Source organism: Athene cunicularia (assembly GCF_003259725.1).
Source record: "Athene cunicularia isolate RWA chromosome 1 unlocalized genomic scaffold, athCun1 chr1_part2, whole genome shotgun sequence".
NCBI lineage: Eukaryota > Metazoa > Chordata > Aves > Strigiformes > Strigidae > Athene > Athene cunicularia.
In genome coordinates, this window is record NW_020799092.1 from 8,314,181 (window position 1) to 8,333,657 (window position 19,477).

Consider the following 19,477-nt stretch of genomic DNA (forward strand, 5'->3'; position numbering starts at 1 on the left):
AGGCCCCCGCGCTGCCGCCCCGTAGGAGCCGGCGGTGCCACCCGGGCGGCGGAGCTCCCTGTCACCAGACGCTGGCGGCCGAGGCATAAATCCTCCTGTCAGGGAAGGGGCAATTACGAGGCCGTAAAAAAGTCAGAAAGATGGATGTTTATGGATGATTATTACTATTTTTGTTGTTGTTTTAATGGGAAGCCCGAACTGGAATCCCGAAGCCAGCGGGGTATGGTCCTCTGAAGCGTTATGAATTTCTAGGCTGTGGCTCCATCCAAAACCCGCTGCTTCCTGCCTCTGGCCTTGCCTCACCCTCACACCCGAGGGCCCGATTTTGGGCAGCTCGGAGCTCCGGCTCCGACCCCCGGGCTGCCGAAAATGGCTCTTCTCAGGAGTGGGATCAGGCGCAGACTAAAAGCCCGTGCAAGATCAGGGCTATTCTCAAAGCCTCAGTTCCCACCGAAGGCTATGGAGTAATGTATTCAGCACATCATCATACAAACCACAGAAAAATACTATCACCAGCTGTGAAGTTACAGAACATTGAGAGTCAGGAAATTAACAGATTAACTAACTGAATTTCCCAGCCCTCTGCCCCTTTGCACATCCACAAATCACTAATTTGAGACAGATTTATAGCCTTTAGATATTTATTGGTGAATCTATCGGGATATCATGCCTATCATCCAGGATCTGAGTATCTGAAATGGTAGCGTTGGTGAAGCATGTTTGGGATTTTTATTAGAAATGGGTTGTAAAAACTGAGTATGTTTTTAAATAATAGTTTTCCAGCCTAACTATTATGGAGTATGGATTTATTAGTCTTTTTTATGTTTGAAACTCGGTTTGAAAACAATCTAGATACTGTTAGCAAAGTTTGGCTCTGAGGAATGGAAAGCCTCTGGTTTTTCTAAAGGTTAAGGGTCCAGATTAAGAGCAGCTGGAAAGGTTTACAGTTTATTCTGGTGAGACAGCAATCAGCAGGTTGCCATACACACCTAGAAAAACATAGCTGGGTTCCATCTACCCCAAACATCAACATCCCAGAGCCAGAATCAGGGCCCAGATAGTAATAATCGTCTGACTCCTAATTCCTTTTCAACTTTTTATAAATAAAATGCATCTCTTGGATAATCTAGATGCATTAAATCAGAGTGCAAATTTATATTGCAACACTGGATGACAAGACATGGAACAGTTGCAGTTCAGATAGATCAGACCTTTGACCTAATCCTTCCTACGAAGTAGCATTCACTTACATCTTAATTTATGTCCACTTTGTTACTCTACAATTAGATTTACTGGTATCAGACCCTTTAAATACAGTCGTAAAAATGATAAAAAACTAGAACTAGAGGAATAAAGAATCCTTACCTTTATTTTTGCTGCACACCCTCTTTTAAACGTATATTACTTACATAGATCAAAGCAGATAATGGTCTATACTCTTTTATTTCCTTAAGCTAAAACATTAATTATTCACTTTAGATTAAAAGCAGCAGAATTTTTTGGGTTGGACAGATTCTAGGTTAGTGTAAAGAAACTTGTATTCTTTGTAATAGCTTTTAATGATTTCAGCCTAATAGCAAGGATATTATTATTATTATTATTATTATTATTATTATTATTATTATTATTATTATTTTATTATAAGAGTGTTTCAAACTCACTGAAGGATTGAAACACATTTCTGAGCTCTGCCTGCCTGGATCTCTGAGGTTACCATAAACCCAGCTGGCAAAGTGGAGTTTACAGGTGTTAGGCTTCACTGAGGATCAGGGCTCAAGCCATCAGTGGCTGAGTTTGCCTGAACCTGGCAACTGTAAAACAGAGACAGCATCATTCCTGTCTCAACATGAAATGGACTAGAGCACAACCAGACATCTGCTACTTTCTGCACTGAAGTTTACAGAAGAAAGTCAGATTTTGATTATTTTTTCCTGGTATCTTGATTCTCACATCAGGGAACTTTTAGACAACATGTTGAAAGTCAAGGCTTGCAAAAACACCACCTAGCACTAATGTGATAATCTCTGGATTTCCTAGAAGCCCAACTCAGACTTAGCAGTTCATTCTTCTCAGCACTGAGGTTGTATATTGAGCTGGGAAGATGAACTTTGCTGTGCTCTCGACCACATGGGAGTTGATAAAATTACTTCTTCATATTTCTGAATTAAGCAATGTAATTGTCTCTTACTCATCTACTGATAATCTAGGGGTGTTTTAAGCATTTAAATTGCAAAGATCTTTAACAAAAGGGCAGCAGTCATATAATTTTGGCATCTCCATCAATATCAATACCAGGTGGAAGAATGTAGTAAGTGATAAACCAAATGGAAAGTCAGTTCTGAAGAAGAGAAATATTGGCCTTTTAGGAAACTTTCCATACAGAGACATACAAAAAGAAGGGGGAGAGGATGCTGATGTTAATTCATTTTTCAGGATATGATTCCACCAGCCAGGCATGTCTACAGATGATAGGTACTTCTTAAACAGTATATTGAACATATAGTTAGAGTCACCTCTGAAAATCCTATCTTCCTTTTCTGATAAAGAGTAACTCTGGGAAGGCAGACTCCACCCTTGCAGCAAATACTGAACAGCTCAATGCTTCAATGAAGTTCTGGGATGTAGGCTCTTCAGCACCTGCAGAATCAGGCTCCTTTTGATCAACAGACTTCTATAATAACCCAAGGAAAATGGCAACCATGGCATGTGATAAGATCATTGTATAAATGTGCTGGAGAAATATCAGCCATTCACCAAAGAAACTGCCACTTGCAGAAGATCATGCTGTAGTGGAAAACCTAGCAATATTCTTCTATTTTCAATTGGAGAGCAATCTTCCATGGCAATGGTAGGGATTTCTTAGACACTTCAAAGGAGACAGGCCCAGGAAGTTTCATGGTTACCATCAGGAAAGGTCTGGAAGAAAATAAAGGTGAACATCCAGTTAAATAAGGAAGTTAAAATAGATTTACCTGAAAAAAAACCCCAACAGTTTTCCCTGGACAACAAAGAGCAGGAGATGGACAAGAAATAGCAGGAGATGTAAGGAAGTATTGGACAGGTGATTGTTCTCCAGGACATAATTGTCTGTCTCAGAATCACTTTGTCCTTAGTAATCATGGGCTCTGCTGTCATTTCTTGATAAAAGCAACCTATCTTTTCTTCAGTTAAATGGTGAATTAGTGGAGAAGATTAAATGCATTTTATTCATTACTGTGTCCAGCAGGTCGTATTCTTATTTAATCCACTCAAGGGACTTTTCATGAAGCATCCATGCAGAACATGTGATTCTCCATCTAAATGGGGAAACAATGGCCTCCCTGTCTGTTAAGGAAAGGAGGAAAGATTTCGTAAAGGAACTACTTTGCCTAGCTATACAGATCAGACAACCACCACTTGTTTGATTTGTCCACACTTCCCTACGGTCTTTTCTCATACCACTGTTGGTTTGCGGTCATAGTGAGTGGGCCACAGCTGGTCTGGGAAACCACAATAAATATATACAGGGCCATAGCCTATAACAGGTTACATGGCCTGCCCTCCCAAAAGTAATACAACAAATTGAAAGTATCAAATTCTGCAGAAAGGCTGTGATTAAGCTGAAGTGAGAAGAAGCTTTTTGTAGGGTAAAGAAAAAATAGAGAAAACCAAATAAATCCCACACCATATCATGCTGTAGAGTGCCATAGGGGAAGGGAAAAATAGAGATGGTCTCTATGACTTGTTCATCCAGTTTCACCTGTACCACCCTTGATCTATACTTGAGGTGACCATGCATTTTGTTAATTTTTCTCTCTCTTTCTTCCTTGTAATTAAACTTTCCCCACCTTCTGATGACCTTGTACGACTCATATGGGTAATTCTATACAAATTTTTTTTTAATTCCACTGAGTATTAGTACACTGAAGAAAGATAAGTTGCCTAAGTTGTGAAATACACTGTGATTAAAACCCATCCACAATGGTAATATTTTGGACTTTATTGGCACTTTTCCCTGTTAGGATCTCAAATTATTTTACATATATTAATAAATAATTCACAGCATCTCTGTTTAAGCCATCTAAATCCTCTGAAGTTTAGGTGATGACCAGTAGGTTGCATAACAAATTTATAGATGTCTGTCTACTGGAACACTTAAAAATATGCTTACTTTTAAACATGAGCATTTTTCTGACTTTAATGGCATTTCACAAAGAATATCATGAAATTCAATTTAAAGTTACATGACAAATTTATAATTTTCAAAACTTGGTAAGCAACCAGTTTATTATGTAGTAAAAGATTTTTATGTGAGTTGTCTCACTGATTCAGTGATTTTGATAATGAACGTGGCATTGAAACATTTACTATATGACTTAGATTATTTTTTATACCTTTTTTCAGCAGGCAAATAGTAAACAATGTTATTTTGGGGTTGAGTGCAGGCATACTCACAACACCCACAGTGCATCTGCTTCATTTATTATAATTCACATTTTCAAGGTTTTCTTCATAATGGGAAGACTGAGGTATGTATTGAACAAAAATGAAGTCCTATATTGTGGAGAACATCTATTTGGTGACAAACACCTTCATCAAATTTATTCATTCATGAAAATTTCCATTGCCTTTCATTGTGATGTGCATAGAAAGAATTACTGTATTAGGAAAACAATTGCAATATTCATGCATTGTAAAGAGTGGTCTGTGATTCAGATTTTTCTGAAGTATAGAAGTGAGCTTTTCAGTCTCTGAAAGTTTATTATACTATCATTAGAGGTGTTTAAGAAAGTACAGACTTTATATTTTAAAATAAGTATTATTCAGAAATTAATGGATTACTTAGCTTACTAGAATTGTCATGCTATAAAGAAATAATTTTGTAGCTTTTGTATATTATTTTTTTTTGTCTATGTATCTTTTTTCAATACAAGTGTATGGAATATTGTGCTCAGGTAGATTCCCAGTGAAGGTAATGCAACTGACCCTAGGCTGATTACAAGGTTAGGGTAATGCATTCAGAGATTTCTTCACTATTTTAAATACAAACCTCCACCTAGTTTTAACTGCAGGGTAGTCACAGAATATTCATCGACAGGTAATTTTAACAGCTATTAAAAATATTTGCCATGTATTCAGTGATGCCCATGAAGGGAAACTAGTTTTCAGAGAGTGATAATCATTTTATCACAACTGAGAGTTCACATTTTGCATAGGTTTTTACTGCAATATTGAGGATGATGGATGGTCTACAGAAAAATAATCACCTGTGCTTATGCCTATGTATATAAACACCACCTTAAAAACATACTCTCCTGGAACAAGGCATGTTTACCTTTCATACACAAACAAGTCATAGAGCAAGTAGAGCTATAAGAAAATGAGGTATACCAAGGCAGGCAGAAATCTTTCAAAAAGCTCAATTTCTTTGTGAGAGTCCTGAGTGCAGCCTTGTCTTCCCTCAGGGTTTGGCAGAAGGAGTTTCATTCCCAATGACACACACTGAACCTCGTCCACAAGGGGTGACTAAGACACTGCCATGTGTATTGCCTGCTTTAGAGGTAGAGCACAAGTTTTTTTAGCAGTGGCTTGTTATTTTTGAGAGAAATACAGTGACGTGATCACCTTTTTTTTTTTTTTTTTCAGATGCTAATCAGAATTAACAATATCAGAATGTTTGTCCCAGAAATTTGGTTTGCTAACTTTTGCTAACATTTGATAATTATGTCATAAATTTGTCTCTCTCATACACATAGGTTCAGGAAAAATAAGAAGAAATGTTGTATGATGTAGTTTTGAAGCTACCTGAAGCATTGGTTTTGAGGATGAATAATTCAACTCCTTTTAAAAGTAATAATTACAAGTACACTGGCTGTTTGGTTCAAATCTGAACAGGACCCTCTGTTTATTTTATGTTTAAATGGTAGTTTAGTTTTCTGATATCTAGAATAAGGTGAACTCTTCCCCTCTTCCTTTTTTTGATTTAACATGCAGGCACTCCTAGATATGCATGATTTTAAGTTAAAAAACTGCTTATTCAACAATTTTAAGTGGATACATAAATGTTTGTAGGATGGGGCCCTACTTCCCACAGGCTTTCAATTTCACTATACTATCCAGCCACTTGGTCTTTAAAGATCAAATATTTTCTTGGTCTTTCTCGTAATCTGTTTTCTTTCTGACACTTAAAAATACTCTTCACAAGGTGCAAGAAGGTCACAAGTTCATCAAACATGAATTTCAATGCTGATGCTCAGCTTGCCTTTTTAAAATAACCTGTTTTGTAACAGTCCTGGGAGATATCACTGAAAACTCATGATATTTACTAACATGGACACTGTCTTTGGTGCCAGTTCCATTTTACCTTGTATCCCAGAGCTCACACTACCAAAATTGTTAGCAAACAACTATTATTGTGAAACAGTTCTCTATGTATACTAGGTTTTATGCTTTTTTTCTGTTTTTGTGATTTATAAGTGTGTATGCAACCTCTTAACAAGGCACCCTAGGAAATGAAACAGATATTTTCAAAGCATCTTTTTCTAGTAAGATAAGCAGAATTTGTTTCCACTTAAATAGCTGAGAAACAGAAATGTAGTCTGAAAGTAAGTTTTAACTAGTGTATTCCAAGCAAAATGACCAAATCTCTCAGAGTAAAGGGATGTTAGGAATGAATACTTGTCCTGCTGATTAGCCAAAAAATAAAAAAAATTGCAGTGAAATAATTCATACTTGTTGTGTAATGCACACAATCAAAATTACAGGCTCATTAATGAGTTACTAATGACAATCTCCTTCTGAGTCACAGCTCATTTTAGAGTGGAAAAAAGGTAATGCAAAGTCTGAAAATAACATGCAAGAAGCACGAGTTCTTAAATTGGCTGGGAATCAATTTGATGTAGTTAAGATAGTTATCTAAAGATTCAAACAAGTATTTAGTGGGATTTTCAAAGACTGTCTTAAGGTGTCTGCATCCAAAAATTCTTCAGCTACCCCTACAGTCCTCGGCCTACAACGTTAAATCTTAATGTTTCACATCTGGGCATGTCTGTGAGTCTTGCAGTGTCAGCAGAGCTGAATTCTCCATGTCTAATTCATGCCTGGCAGAATCCACAAGCACAGTTCCTCCACCTGTACTGCCTGAGGAACTGTATCCCAGAGACATGTGGTAGGCACATGGAGCATGTTCCCAAAATCACTAGTCACAAAATGTGGAGTGCTGGGTAGCAAATTCTTCTCATTATTCAATAGAGTACCTTGAATTCCTGGCTATAGAATATTTTGTTAATTTTGCAAACTTTGTTAATGAATCTGTTTCACTTTGCATAAACAAATAAAAAGTATCTGTGGTAAAGAAAGAAGCAAAGAGTACGATTCTGCAGCCTTGTGGCAGGAACATTCACTGGGGGGCAGAGGCAGCCAGATCCCAGCCCCAGTTCCAGAGACTGGTTTATAGAAGATTTTTAATGTAAATGTTGAATACAAGATTAAAACGTATTTAAAATACATAAGGCAACGAACCACTGGAGCAGGGACAGGTGTCTTTGCACCCTTGTGAGTATCCCTGCTTTTTATGCCAGCTTCTTTGACTATGTGCAAAGTTTGTGAAGTTTGGCTCACACCCAAAACTTTATTTTGGCTGGAAGCCACAATATACGTCCATGCTCGATGTGCTGGGAGGTGGAGGGAAGCAGGAGCTATCAGCAGGAGTTGATTGTGGCTCTTCAGGAATTCCACCAGCTCATTACTGGGTCAGACTGCGTTAGGCATGTAGTTGGGTCCTAAACCAATGTAATAATATCACCTTCAATAGCCTAGATTGCCAGACTCTATCACAAACAAAACGTTAGTTTACTCTGCAACTGACTGCACTGACCCACAGCAATGGAGCTAATCACAGAACCAAGATGCCCCGAGACACCACCCTTGACCTGCTCAGGAGCTGTACATGGTTCAGGGCTGTGTGAGCTTCTTCTCAAGAGGGAGAAATCTCTGTTATTTTCTCTTGATTTAGAAAAAAGTCTTCTAGCCACACATCGATGATTAAGACAATTTTTTTTCTTGTACATATATAGAACACATGTCAGTGTTTTATAGGTAATCATGGTGTTTTTCAAAACAAAGACTCCTTAATTATTTTCTTTAAGTTGGCCCCATTTCATGTCAGGGTGGCAGCACGGTGAATGGCCTCCTCCACAGCTTTTACTACAGACTAGTTATTAAGGCAGGATACAAGAAGGTGTGAGAGAGGTCTGGGGTCAAGAAAGGAAATTAAACCCAGTTGATTGTGCCTTTTGTTCTGTGACTTTTCAATGTAAAATCCATGAGCCAACCTCAAAGAAGGGATGAGAAGCCAAGACTTGATTTCTTCCTTTTCCCTACTCCCAGGTATATTCCTTCTTTACTGGGCTGCTGCAGAATCATACTTTCTTGCTTATTGTCTCCCTGACTTCATGCATCCCTCATGTTGTAGCTCCCTCTTGGGGATTTGGTCCCAAGTGACTGAGAAATTAATATATCAAAAATTTCTGTAAAATAATTCCAGACTTTGAGGTTAAGTCTCACTGAAAGCTCTATCTTGTAATGACAGTTAGACTCATGAGGTTTTGCAGGCTTTTTTTGAGGTTACCCTAAATCCTCAAATCTTGACATTTTTAATCAGTTCCTTTTAAGCACAAAGACACTATAACTAAATATAACTAAATCTAAGATGATCTAAACACATCCATTTTAATATCAGGTTGTTTCATGTGTTTAAGTATTATCTCCCCTACCACCACCAAAAGGACCAAGGGACATCATCCGTTTCTAAGACTGTGTACTCCTGTGTAGTATCTGAACATTTACAGATGTTATGTAATGTGCGTGCAAGGTCTCACACCTGTCATGAGATAATTTCAATGGGAAACTGAGAAACCCACATGTGTGATCAAGTGGCTTGCAGGCTTACACACCACAGAGTAAGATTTACGAATTTTATGGGTGGGTTTAACCCAAATAAAATCAAGAGAACCACATATTCCCATCTCAAACCTGAACTGACTCACCCAGCCATTCATATCAGTACAAGAACACAAGAATTTTTAACAACAACTTTGTGGAACTTAATGGAATTCATTTCCTAGTCACACTAACTCCTTCAGTTTGTTTCCAGATCTAATACAGGAACCATATGGAGAGAGGCACAGAAGGATAAGTAGGCGTTGCATGCCATTACTCACCATCTGTTTAGGCAAGCTGTGATGAGCTGAACAAGAAACGGTTCGCAGCAACAACAACATTCACAGGTCAGAGTCCCTCTAAGAGCCAGTGTGGGCTACAACAGCATCTGGCTGCCAGGGAATGCATGGGAAGGTTTTCCCGGGGTTAGTGTGCGAGATGAGGACAGCAAGTGGTTGACTGGTGTGGGAGGAGCAGTGTATGAAAATAAACAAGTGCCTGAGAAGTGCAAGCCTGTGTTGAGAGAAGGGATAAAAAGTGAATGAGTGATATAGGGATAGACAATAAAGGCATAAGTGATACGGCAGTGTGTGATGCTGACATGCAGATTTTTATTGCAATACAAAGCCCTACATTTACTAAATGTTGGAGAATTTGCCCTAGGTTTACCTTATAATGTAATATTATTCCAGCTGGCACTTTATCAGTGAGATTCTTCCTCAGCATAAATTATAAAAATATAAATCTATGCTAAACGATATGACATGCATTTACTGAAGATTTATAGATGAACTTACCACTGTAGAACTGTGTTCTTGGAGAACCTGCCCTGCACTTTCCTGCACCTGCAGAGAGCTGGGAATGTGAGGATAATTATGAGCATTGAGAGTCTAAGCCAGATGTTCCAGGAATGGAGACATTTCATCTTTGGTTGGCTGGCCTCAAAGGCAGGAAAACAGAAAAAGGAAGTGTCCGTGTTTGAGCTGGCATGTGCCATGCAAATCCTTGCCTAGTCAGCACCAGGCCTCTGCTGCTGGCAGCTGGCTGCCTTTGTGCTCTTTGCCTGGGGTTATTACCACAGACCAAGCGAGTGCAAAGCCAAATACAGAATGTACAGGGAAGGCTGAAGTGTTAAAGGAAATACGGATGTGAAATAGGAGCGCATGCAAATGAAGGGAGCACAAGCCTTATACGATATACTGTTAGTGCCTTCCACAGTGCATTGCTTCAAAAAGGTTAGGTGTCACTTCTGTGCTTGGATCACTTAGACTTATGCATTTTTGCTTTTTATCAGAAATACGTAAGAAAATATTCAGTAGGTATCTTTACATCTTATATCTGCACTTTGTTACGATTCATATTTTTCTTTTTAAGCAAAAGGAACTAAGTACAAATTAGTGCCTATCTATTAAATGAGCAACTTTGCACTTGTGTTTTTCCCAGTGTCGGAAACCCATTTTTACTTCCTCTCAGCATATAAATTTATATCAGTAAGGCAGTCCTGCTTACAATTTAGAGCAAGAATTTCCACCTCAGGACAGCAGCCTAGATTTTTAAAATCATATATTGTAGATTGAGGAACAGAATATATGCTAAATCATACATTTCAAACACTTTTTTTTCAGTTCCTTTTTATCCTATTTTTTAAAAAAGCAACTTGTATATACAGTCAGTTTAATACTAGTAAATAAATCTTTGTCAGCCACTTCCAACTCCTTTTTCCTTAATACATACAAAACTGTCAAGATGTCAGTGGACTGCAGTGCCTGATTTCAGAGAGGTCTGAAGGAGGAAGGAAAGTATTATAGCAAATGTATTATTGAAAACAGGAATATCTCAACTGAATTGCACAGAGCAGCATTTTAAGGTTAAAATAACAAATGCTCAGAATGAATGACACAGCAGTGACAGGCACAGAAATGATACTGTTATAAAGTTAATTTCTAGTTGGAATACTCTGACAGAGTTCACACTTTTTCACTTGTACTGGGTCTGGCTGAACTGGAATTGGTTTTCCCCTACAGCAGCCCTCACGGTGCTGTGTTTTATGTTGGGAGCTGGCAGGGTGTTGGTAGCACCCTGGTGTTGTGGCTACTGCTGAGCAGTGCTTACACAGCACCAAGGCTCTTTCTGACATTTCTCCCAGTGGGACGGGGTGGGCAAGATCCTGGGAGGGGACACAGCCAGGACAGCTGACCCAAACTGACCAAAGGGATATTCCAGACCATGTGACATCTGCTCAGTATAAAGCTGGGAGAAAGGAGGAAGGGGGTGGGGTCACCCTTGGTCCTCCGAGGCAACCACTACACGTATTGGAGCCCTGCTCCTGAGAAGGCCCAACATCGCCTGTCCATGGGAAGTAGAGAATAAATCGGTTTGCTTTTGCTTCCGCACACGGACTTTTGCTTCGCTTTGCTTATATTGAAACTGCTTTTGTTTCACCCACAAGGGTTAGTTTATCTTTCCCCTCTTTACCCTATTGAGAAAACAAGGGGAAAAGGGGGAGGGGGGGAAGTGATAGAGCGACTTGGTGGATACCTGGCATTTAGCCAGAGTCAAACCATCACATCACTCTAATGTAAAAGACACGGACTTCCTTTTTTTCTGTTCTCAATTGATGAAACATCACTAAGTGATCACAGTGGAATTTCTGTGATATGTAACTATCCAGCATTTGGGTGGAGAAAAATCCTTCTAACCCAGTTTGGGCAACCTCTTAGATCTTGACTGTGGCATGTCTGATGCTGGAGCTGTGTGTAGAATCTCCACAACACCACATCCCTATCCATTGATCCCTTCACTTCTCAGACATATCCCTCAGTCCACATATTTGAAGGAAGGCTTAGAGGATGGCCTTACAAGTTGATGTCACTTGTGTCTCTAATAGATTCTTTCTCTGCTCAAGGAGGAGCTTGATAAGCCACTTTACAGAACTTGAGCCATTCACTAAGGGCAGTTTCTGTGGTTAACAGCTGAACTGCAGATCCTCCAGCAAGGCTTGACATAAAGATGTCAGTGAGAGAGGCAAACCCTTAAAATACCCTTTACCTTAAAAACCATTGTTTACAGGCTTAATTTAACCAAATGAATAAAGGGTTATCAATACTGTTGTAGTGGGATAGGGTTTTTTTGGGAGGTCTTTGTTTATTGTTGTTTTCTTAAGTAAAAAAGAGAAAAATCAAAAGTTTCAGGGAGGTGGAAAAGACCAAAAGCCATTTCTTTTCTTCAGGATTAAGGGGGAAAAAAAGCCTGAATGACTGATTAAATGAAAGCATCTGTGAAATAAGAGAACAACAAAGATGCACCATGGACTGAAGTAATTTCCATCATGATCATGCTTCACTAATTAGCACTGCTTGAATAATAATTTTTAAAAGAAATTTAAGGGATATTCTTATCTTACTTAAAAATCTGAAAATTACTTAGATATCATTCCTTGAGTTTGCTTTATTATAAGTTCATCACCTCTGTGGATGTTCTCAGTGGGACATAGATACTGGCACTACTTAGTTTGATCTTTGTTTCGGTAGGACACACATAGTCTTACAGGTAGGCAGTTATACCTCACTGGTAGCTGGTTCTCAAGAACTCAGAATTTGAGTGATTTTCCATTTCTGAACGAACATCGTGAACAGTTAATTAGAAGATGTAACACATTTTATCTTCTACCTGGTGTCTGTTTGTGGAGCAGACTAGTTGTCCAGCTGAAGATCTTGTGTGGTGACTGAACATGGAAGTTGGATTTTAATTACAACTCCTGTGCCTGTGTAGCAGCCTGATGGGGCAGAAGCAGCAGAAGGCAAGCAGGCAGGAGCAATGCTCTCGTGCTTATCCAGCCAGCGAGAGAGATGCTTACATCCAGTGCACTGCATGATTGGGGTTTTTTTGCAGATTTCAGTGTGTAACTAAACTGAATGCAAAATGACAAGCCCAAATTTAGGATTTAGTCTAAACTAAATTTAAATTATTTAAAACATCCTATTAAGTTTGGAAGCTGCTGCACATACTCAGTGCTGTGTGAAATATACCCAGAATTGAGTAAATCAGAGCCTGGACTGCTACAAACTCGGAACCTGAGCCAGATCTGCCAAGTTGTACAAAATGCTTTAATCAACTTCGACTCTTTCACAACATTTCTAAAATTTTAGTTGCACCATCTCTAATTAGCAGTATTTCACCTTAAGAGAGTGAGTAGTATTTTTTTCTTTTAACAATTGTTTTCAAATTCTGTAGTATTTTTCTTGGGTTTAGAACAACATGAGCCAGAGTTCCACCAACATTTCAGTTCATTAATGGCTAAATGAAGCTTCATGCCCAAATGAGTTTCTGGAGTCAAGCTATCCCCACTCATCCTACAACTTCAGGAAAGCCTCGCTCATCTTGATAATTTAGAAGAGGGTAACTTGAATGGCATTTGGAATACTGAATGTGCAGAGGTGAACCAGAGAAGGCAGAAATCCATCATCGTATTAGGTAATTCAAATTGCAGAGAGACAAGGGGGAATAATTTAGAATATATGATTCCCTCAAAGGGAAGGCATACTAGCAGGGGACTAGAACAAGAGAATTAGAGATTAAAACAGAATATTTCCTTACTCATAAATACAGTGCAAAAGAAAATCACTAAATAATAAATTGCTCACCAATTTTTGGTGGTCATCACATGGATGATGCATGGTTTATTCCTTGTGAAATATTTCAGTGATTTAGTTATTTTTTGTCTTTACTAAACAATATTAATATTGTTAATATTACTAATGGAGAATAGGTGGGTTTTCTTCTGTCACATTAGATATTATTTTGATAGAAAATATGTTTTCTGGTAAAGCTATAGTCAACATCTGACCATTTGATGGTTTTAAAACTCTGGTAAGTCTTTTTGATTGGTTATGAAGTACAAATTTCCATGTCACAGAAGTTAAATGCTGTATAACTAATATCTGCATGGATATAGTATTCTTTGTAACTTTATCATTTCACTTTTATTTTCTTCGTTTATAATTTGTGTTTGTAGAATATGTTGAGAACTTTCAGTCTGAGGTAGACTGTAAGTTTACATTATCACTACTGTATAAATCCCATTCACAGCAGCATTTAAAGATTTCTACTTTAAATCTTGGTGAAATGCAGTCTATTCAACAACTTATGTGCATTTTCAAAACCATGTACAATAGAAAAAAAATCTAGAATTGTACATTTTGAACAACCAGATTTAAGTCAATGCTGAACAAATGTATAGAAGATCCACTCAAGGGGAATGAGGCAAATGTCAGAAGGCTGAGACTAGAGGACACACTATTCCAGGATTTTCCTCTCCTTTCCATAACCACAATGCAGGTACATTAAGACATTTCAGGCAGTTTCTTAACTCTGTAGCTTCAGCATCTAGACCAAGTGCCCAAGCTGAGCACTGGCTATGGATCTGTTCCAGAGGTCTGAAATGTAGATCAGAAAATTTTATTTAATTTTTGAAAGTGTCAAGTGTTCACTAACAACATGTTTACTAATAAATTTAGAGCTTAAGCATTCATCTTTGCATCTTATTTTTCTCTAGTTAATCATTGATCTTTGTATTAACTAAAAGATAGCTATGAAACTTGGCAAGAACCTGTACGTCTAAAAAGATAAACATTGCTTTTGTCTCTCAGATTTTACATATAAAAATTCTTTCTGAGAAAGAAACAGATTCTGGAAAAAAAAAAAAACAAAACAAACCAAAGCACATCCTAAATTTTCATACTTTTTAAACATAACTCTGCTGGTGCAAGAAACAAACACATCAACACTACTAGAGCTTGTGAAATTTTCTACATAGTGCATCTTTTTAGAAAGTAAAAATGATATATATAATGGAAAAGATAATGTTTTATCTATTACTTAAGAAGAAAAAAATCCCCATTGTATTTGGTTTGAGTCAAAGAATAAATTAGACACAATTTATTTTTAAATTAAATCGGCTTTACATAACTATACACTGAATCAAATTTTGGTTGCTCTGAGGCAAAGTGAAACAAGTGTGAAGTTGCTCCACAAAGGCTGATTCCATAAAGAATATCTAGGCTTAGAGTGGAACAAAACCTAGGCAAAACCTTTTTCCTTTTACCTTCACTCATTGCTTTAGACTGTGATATCATTATGACGGTGGCATGATTCCGTATTCCTTCTAGAGGACTTATTGTAATGTCATTCATATTTGAATAGAGTATTTTAGAAACACAATACCACAATAACTGCAGAAGAACTTATTTAAAACAGGGCCTCATTTGGAGAAAAGTAACATTTTCATTGATATTGCTAAAAAATAACCACATTCCAGTATTCTACAGGTCCAAAAAGAGATGAGCAAATCTTGGCACATCTTGAAGAGTTCAGCCCTTCCTGTCCATGCCCTGAGTTTAAGCCTAAAGCCAAACAAAACTGTGAATTATGACGTGGTTTTGATTTCATTCTGTAGTCAGCAACTGTCTCTGGAACATAATCAAAAATTGCCCAAGTCTATCAGAGATGCTTTAAGACAATCTCTTAAATGAATCTGGGCCATTTCATATTCATAATGAAATCTTAATCCAAACAAATTTCATACACAGCTGGCACTGATCTAAACACAATTGATAAAGAAAAAAAAAAAAAAGATATTTCATTCTCAAAAGTGACAGGATAGTTACCTGCAAAGCAAGAGACCTGCGACAATGGTGGATCAGGAAACTATTAACTAGCCACAGTAGGTATGGTTTAGCAATCTGAATTTGGCATCTACTACCATATATCATTGTCTTTATTCTGAGTGTAATGTACAAAGGAAAATTTTGAAGAGATTACTGCAGATTTAAGAACAGCTTAAGTGCAATGGGTACTTGAGCAAATTAAATGTATGTGTACACCCATACTCTGGATATCTTTGTTGTATGACCTTACAGAACAACTGAGGAGACTTTGCTAGAGCACTGAGAAATTAGACAGTTTCACACTTAGTGAATATGATGATAGCAGTTAAAATATCCCTCCAGTACCAGCAATTTATTTGCATTCCTAAGCATGCTTGCAGGTATGTGTAATGGGACACAGGCTGTTAAGACAGATATTGCAGTAGGTGTTAATTCAAAGTTTAAATCATGAAAATCTATAATACAAAGACTAAAATCTTTTAAATAATCACATCTGTAAAGCTAGTGAATTAATATGCTGACTGGGACTTGCTTCTGACAGGTCCAATCATTACATTCAGATACACTGGCACGACTGAATCTGTTCGGAGTCTAAAAGTCTCTGAGAATGTTCAGTGACATTTGGGATAACAAGGGTGAATTCCAGCCAGGTCTTTCATATACCCATTTGCTGCTTTATATTTTTGGCTCCAAGTGTGTGCCAAGATCAAATTCCCAGACTTTCTCAGTACCCGAGCAAATATTGTTAAACCCAGATTTAGAACATTCATAAAACACAGAGGCAGCACATTACTGCACACGTCTGCTGTCACACAAACGTGGTCAGACAGCAGGTCGTGAACCAAGGGTGGTGTGTGGAGCCTTATGCAGCTTTGAAGCATTCTTTGTCACGAACAGCAAGACTGCATCTCATCGATGATGTGTCATGAGATATTCATAAAGGATAATTTTATCTTGGGGAGATTAATCTCCTGCAACCCTCCAACAAGCTTGGGAAGGGGAAGACAGAGCTTCTTCTAAACAGCAGTTTAGTGACTAGATTGGACTCCTGCTCTAAACATCCTTTTAGGGAAACTCTCCCTCACATTACTGTGGAAAAAGCCTACAATGCTGTGCTTGGCTCAGTTAATAAAAACTAGCAAAAAGCTAGGCTACAATTTGAATTTCAAATCACCATTTCCCTCTCCCTCCCCTCCCCACTTGAAGTTAATGTGGCCCATGTTATTTTAGCTGATAGGGGATATTAGATAAAACTATCATGGAGCAGAGCAGAGCAAGTTATGGCAGGCCAGTCTTGCAATACAGTTTCTGAAATCAAGGTTAAAGATTATGCTTGCCTCAAGAAGGGCTCCAAGGACAGGGACAATCCCCTCACTACTACTTTTTCTGATGGATTCAGCCAAGAAGATGTACAAATGTCTAAGATGTCGTTTGCCATCTAAGTCTCATTACCTTTCATGAGTAAGATACTGCTGCCTTCCTTTATGATGAGCACCTGTTTGTAATTTTAAACATCCAGAGAAATTAACTTCTTTCAAAGATGGATTTTCAGTACAGTGACATAGGCTTTTTTTTCCCATATAATATATACTAATACCTTCACACTGTTCTTCAGAACAGAAACTTTAGAAAGATAAAGGTGATAGAACAGATGATTATTGTCATAAGAAAAAAAAAAATTGAGTCAAAGGTTTTTAATTAAAGAAGACAGAATAAACTTCTCTTCTACCTCAAAGAGTTCTTTAAGTTGCTCCAGTACCTCCATGGCTCATACCAGCATCAGGAAAGAAAGTGCAGAACATCTTTCCTTTTTTAAAATTTTATTTTATTTCCTTCTCTCTCTTTGTTACAGTCTTGGCTCATCTTATTAAAATTATTTTTACATTTTAATACCTTAAAACACAAAGTGGGTTTTATCAAATTAAGGTGAAGTCCCAGGAGGTGAAAAAAAAGAGTGGAAAAAACCAAACAAAAAAGAAAACCAAGAAAATCTTGTTACACACATGATGAAATATAGTGATGAGAACACACCCTTATGTGTTCCCAGCCAATGCCTCTTAGGTATCATCATTTAGCGACTGAAATACAGATATTACTGGGGATCAATTATGGTTATGATAGTATCAGAGATCTTTATTTTCTTTCAAATGCAAAAGAAAATTCTGTGAAAATGAACAGAGTTCCAGGCTCCAAGGCAGCACTACTTTCAGAAAATATTGAAGTATCACTACCAAAAAAAAAAACCCAAAACCAAAAAATATCCCCAAACAACCAAAACCAAACACACACAATCTCCCCCCAACAAGCTCTGTCTTGGCTGGTGGAAGAATTTAGCCTCACTAAACCACCAAACTGGAATTTACTGTCAGAGTGAAAGTTGCCTTTCAAGATTTAAAAAAACCCCAACAGCCATGTGTTTAATGTCAACATTAATGAAGTCATGATCAGCCCACTTTAAAACAAGAAAGCCTATCTGAAAGAGTTTAGAGAACAAGGCCACTTGTAAGTTGAAATACTGATCAGGAAGTACAAGGATAGACCTATGTAATCTCTTTTGCTTTTTGAGTTGTCAGTTACACATCTTCATTAAATATTCAGAAGGAGATGAATATGTTGCCTTATCTCATTCTGAAAACACAGAATGTGTTTGTACATGAGAAAGAGCAAGAGAGCATTTTTCTTTCAAAGACATTAAAATCCATTCAGAGTATAAAAACAGTTCTTACATTACAGCACATTATGAAATATTTCTGAGTTTCTTTATGATGCTAGACTCTAATAACACAAAAGACAAACAAGACATTGCTGCATTCTGCATACGTGGTCACAGGTACCGTTACTTGTTGCATACAAACTTCTACTCTTGGGCTATGTCTGCAAATGAATATTCAAAGTTAAGGTAAATCTACTGTAGATATGAAGTCAGTTACTCTCTTTCAGACAAACCTTTAGATAGTACATTTATAGCTGAACAAAACCATCCATTTCTCTTCACTTTTCATGAAGAAAAGGTTTCTAAGCACAGTGTTTGGAGCATACATCCACAACAGATTATTTCATCAGCTACTTAGAAACTTTATTTTATTAAAGAATGGGAAATTGTTTTCATCCACTGTCTACATTTTTTTCCCCCAAATTAAGATAAGAGTTATGATTCTGAAAATATTGGACACACAGGAGGAATTGTCTTATTCAGGGCAAATACATCCTTTAGGAGAATAATTACTTTAAAAAAAAAAAAAAAAAGTGCTGCATCTTGCCTTCATCAAGCTGATAGGGACCGCAGCAGCAAAGCATAGATATATGATCTGTTTACTTTTAAAACCTGTTGTTATCATTCCGTGACAACGATGGATAGAAATATGTTGTCATATAAATACAATATTATAACATGATTTTTTATATTTGATAAGTAACTGACAAAATATACACATACAAATTCATGTTAATGGTAATAATAAAAGTGAGCTTACACACGGTGGTGATATAAAACTGTATCTTTACATTATAACGCTTTGGACATTGACAATAAGTATTTTTAGAACCAATTTTGAAAATGAAATGATGGAGATAAGAGAAAGGGAAGGTATTGCTCCTGGCTACTTAAAATAAAACAAGCTTTTTAGACACATAGCCACTGTTGCCATTTTTCCTCTTAATATTTTATATAAAACAGATGTTTTTTGAGATACTGCCAAAATCTAATGTAGCATAAAACAAAAATCATATAGATCATTCAATTTTTCACATATTCTTTCAATATTTAGTTCCCCATCTTGCAAATACATGTACAGAACTTCTCCGTATGAGCAGGCTTACTGAACTGCATCTTTGACAAGCTCAAGATAAAAATATTTACATACCTATATATACATAGAGCTATGTATGTATAG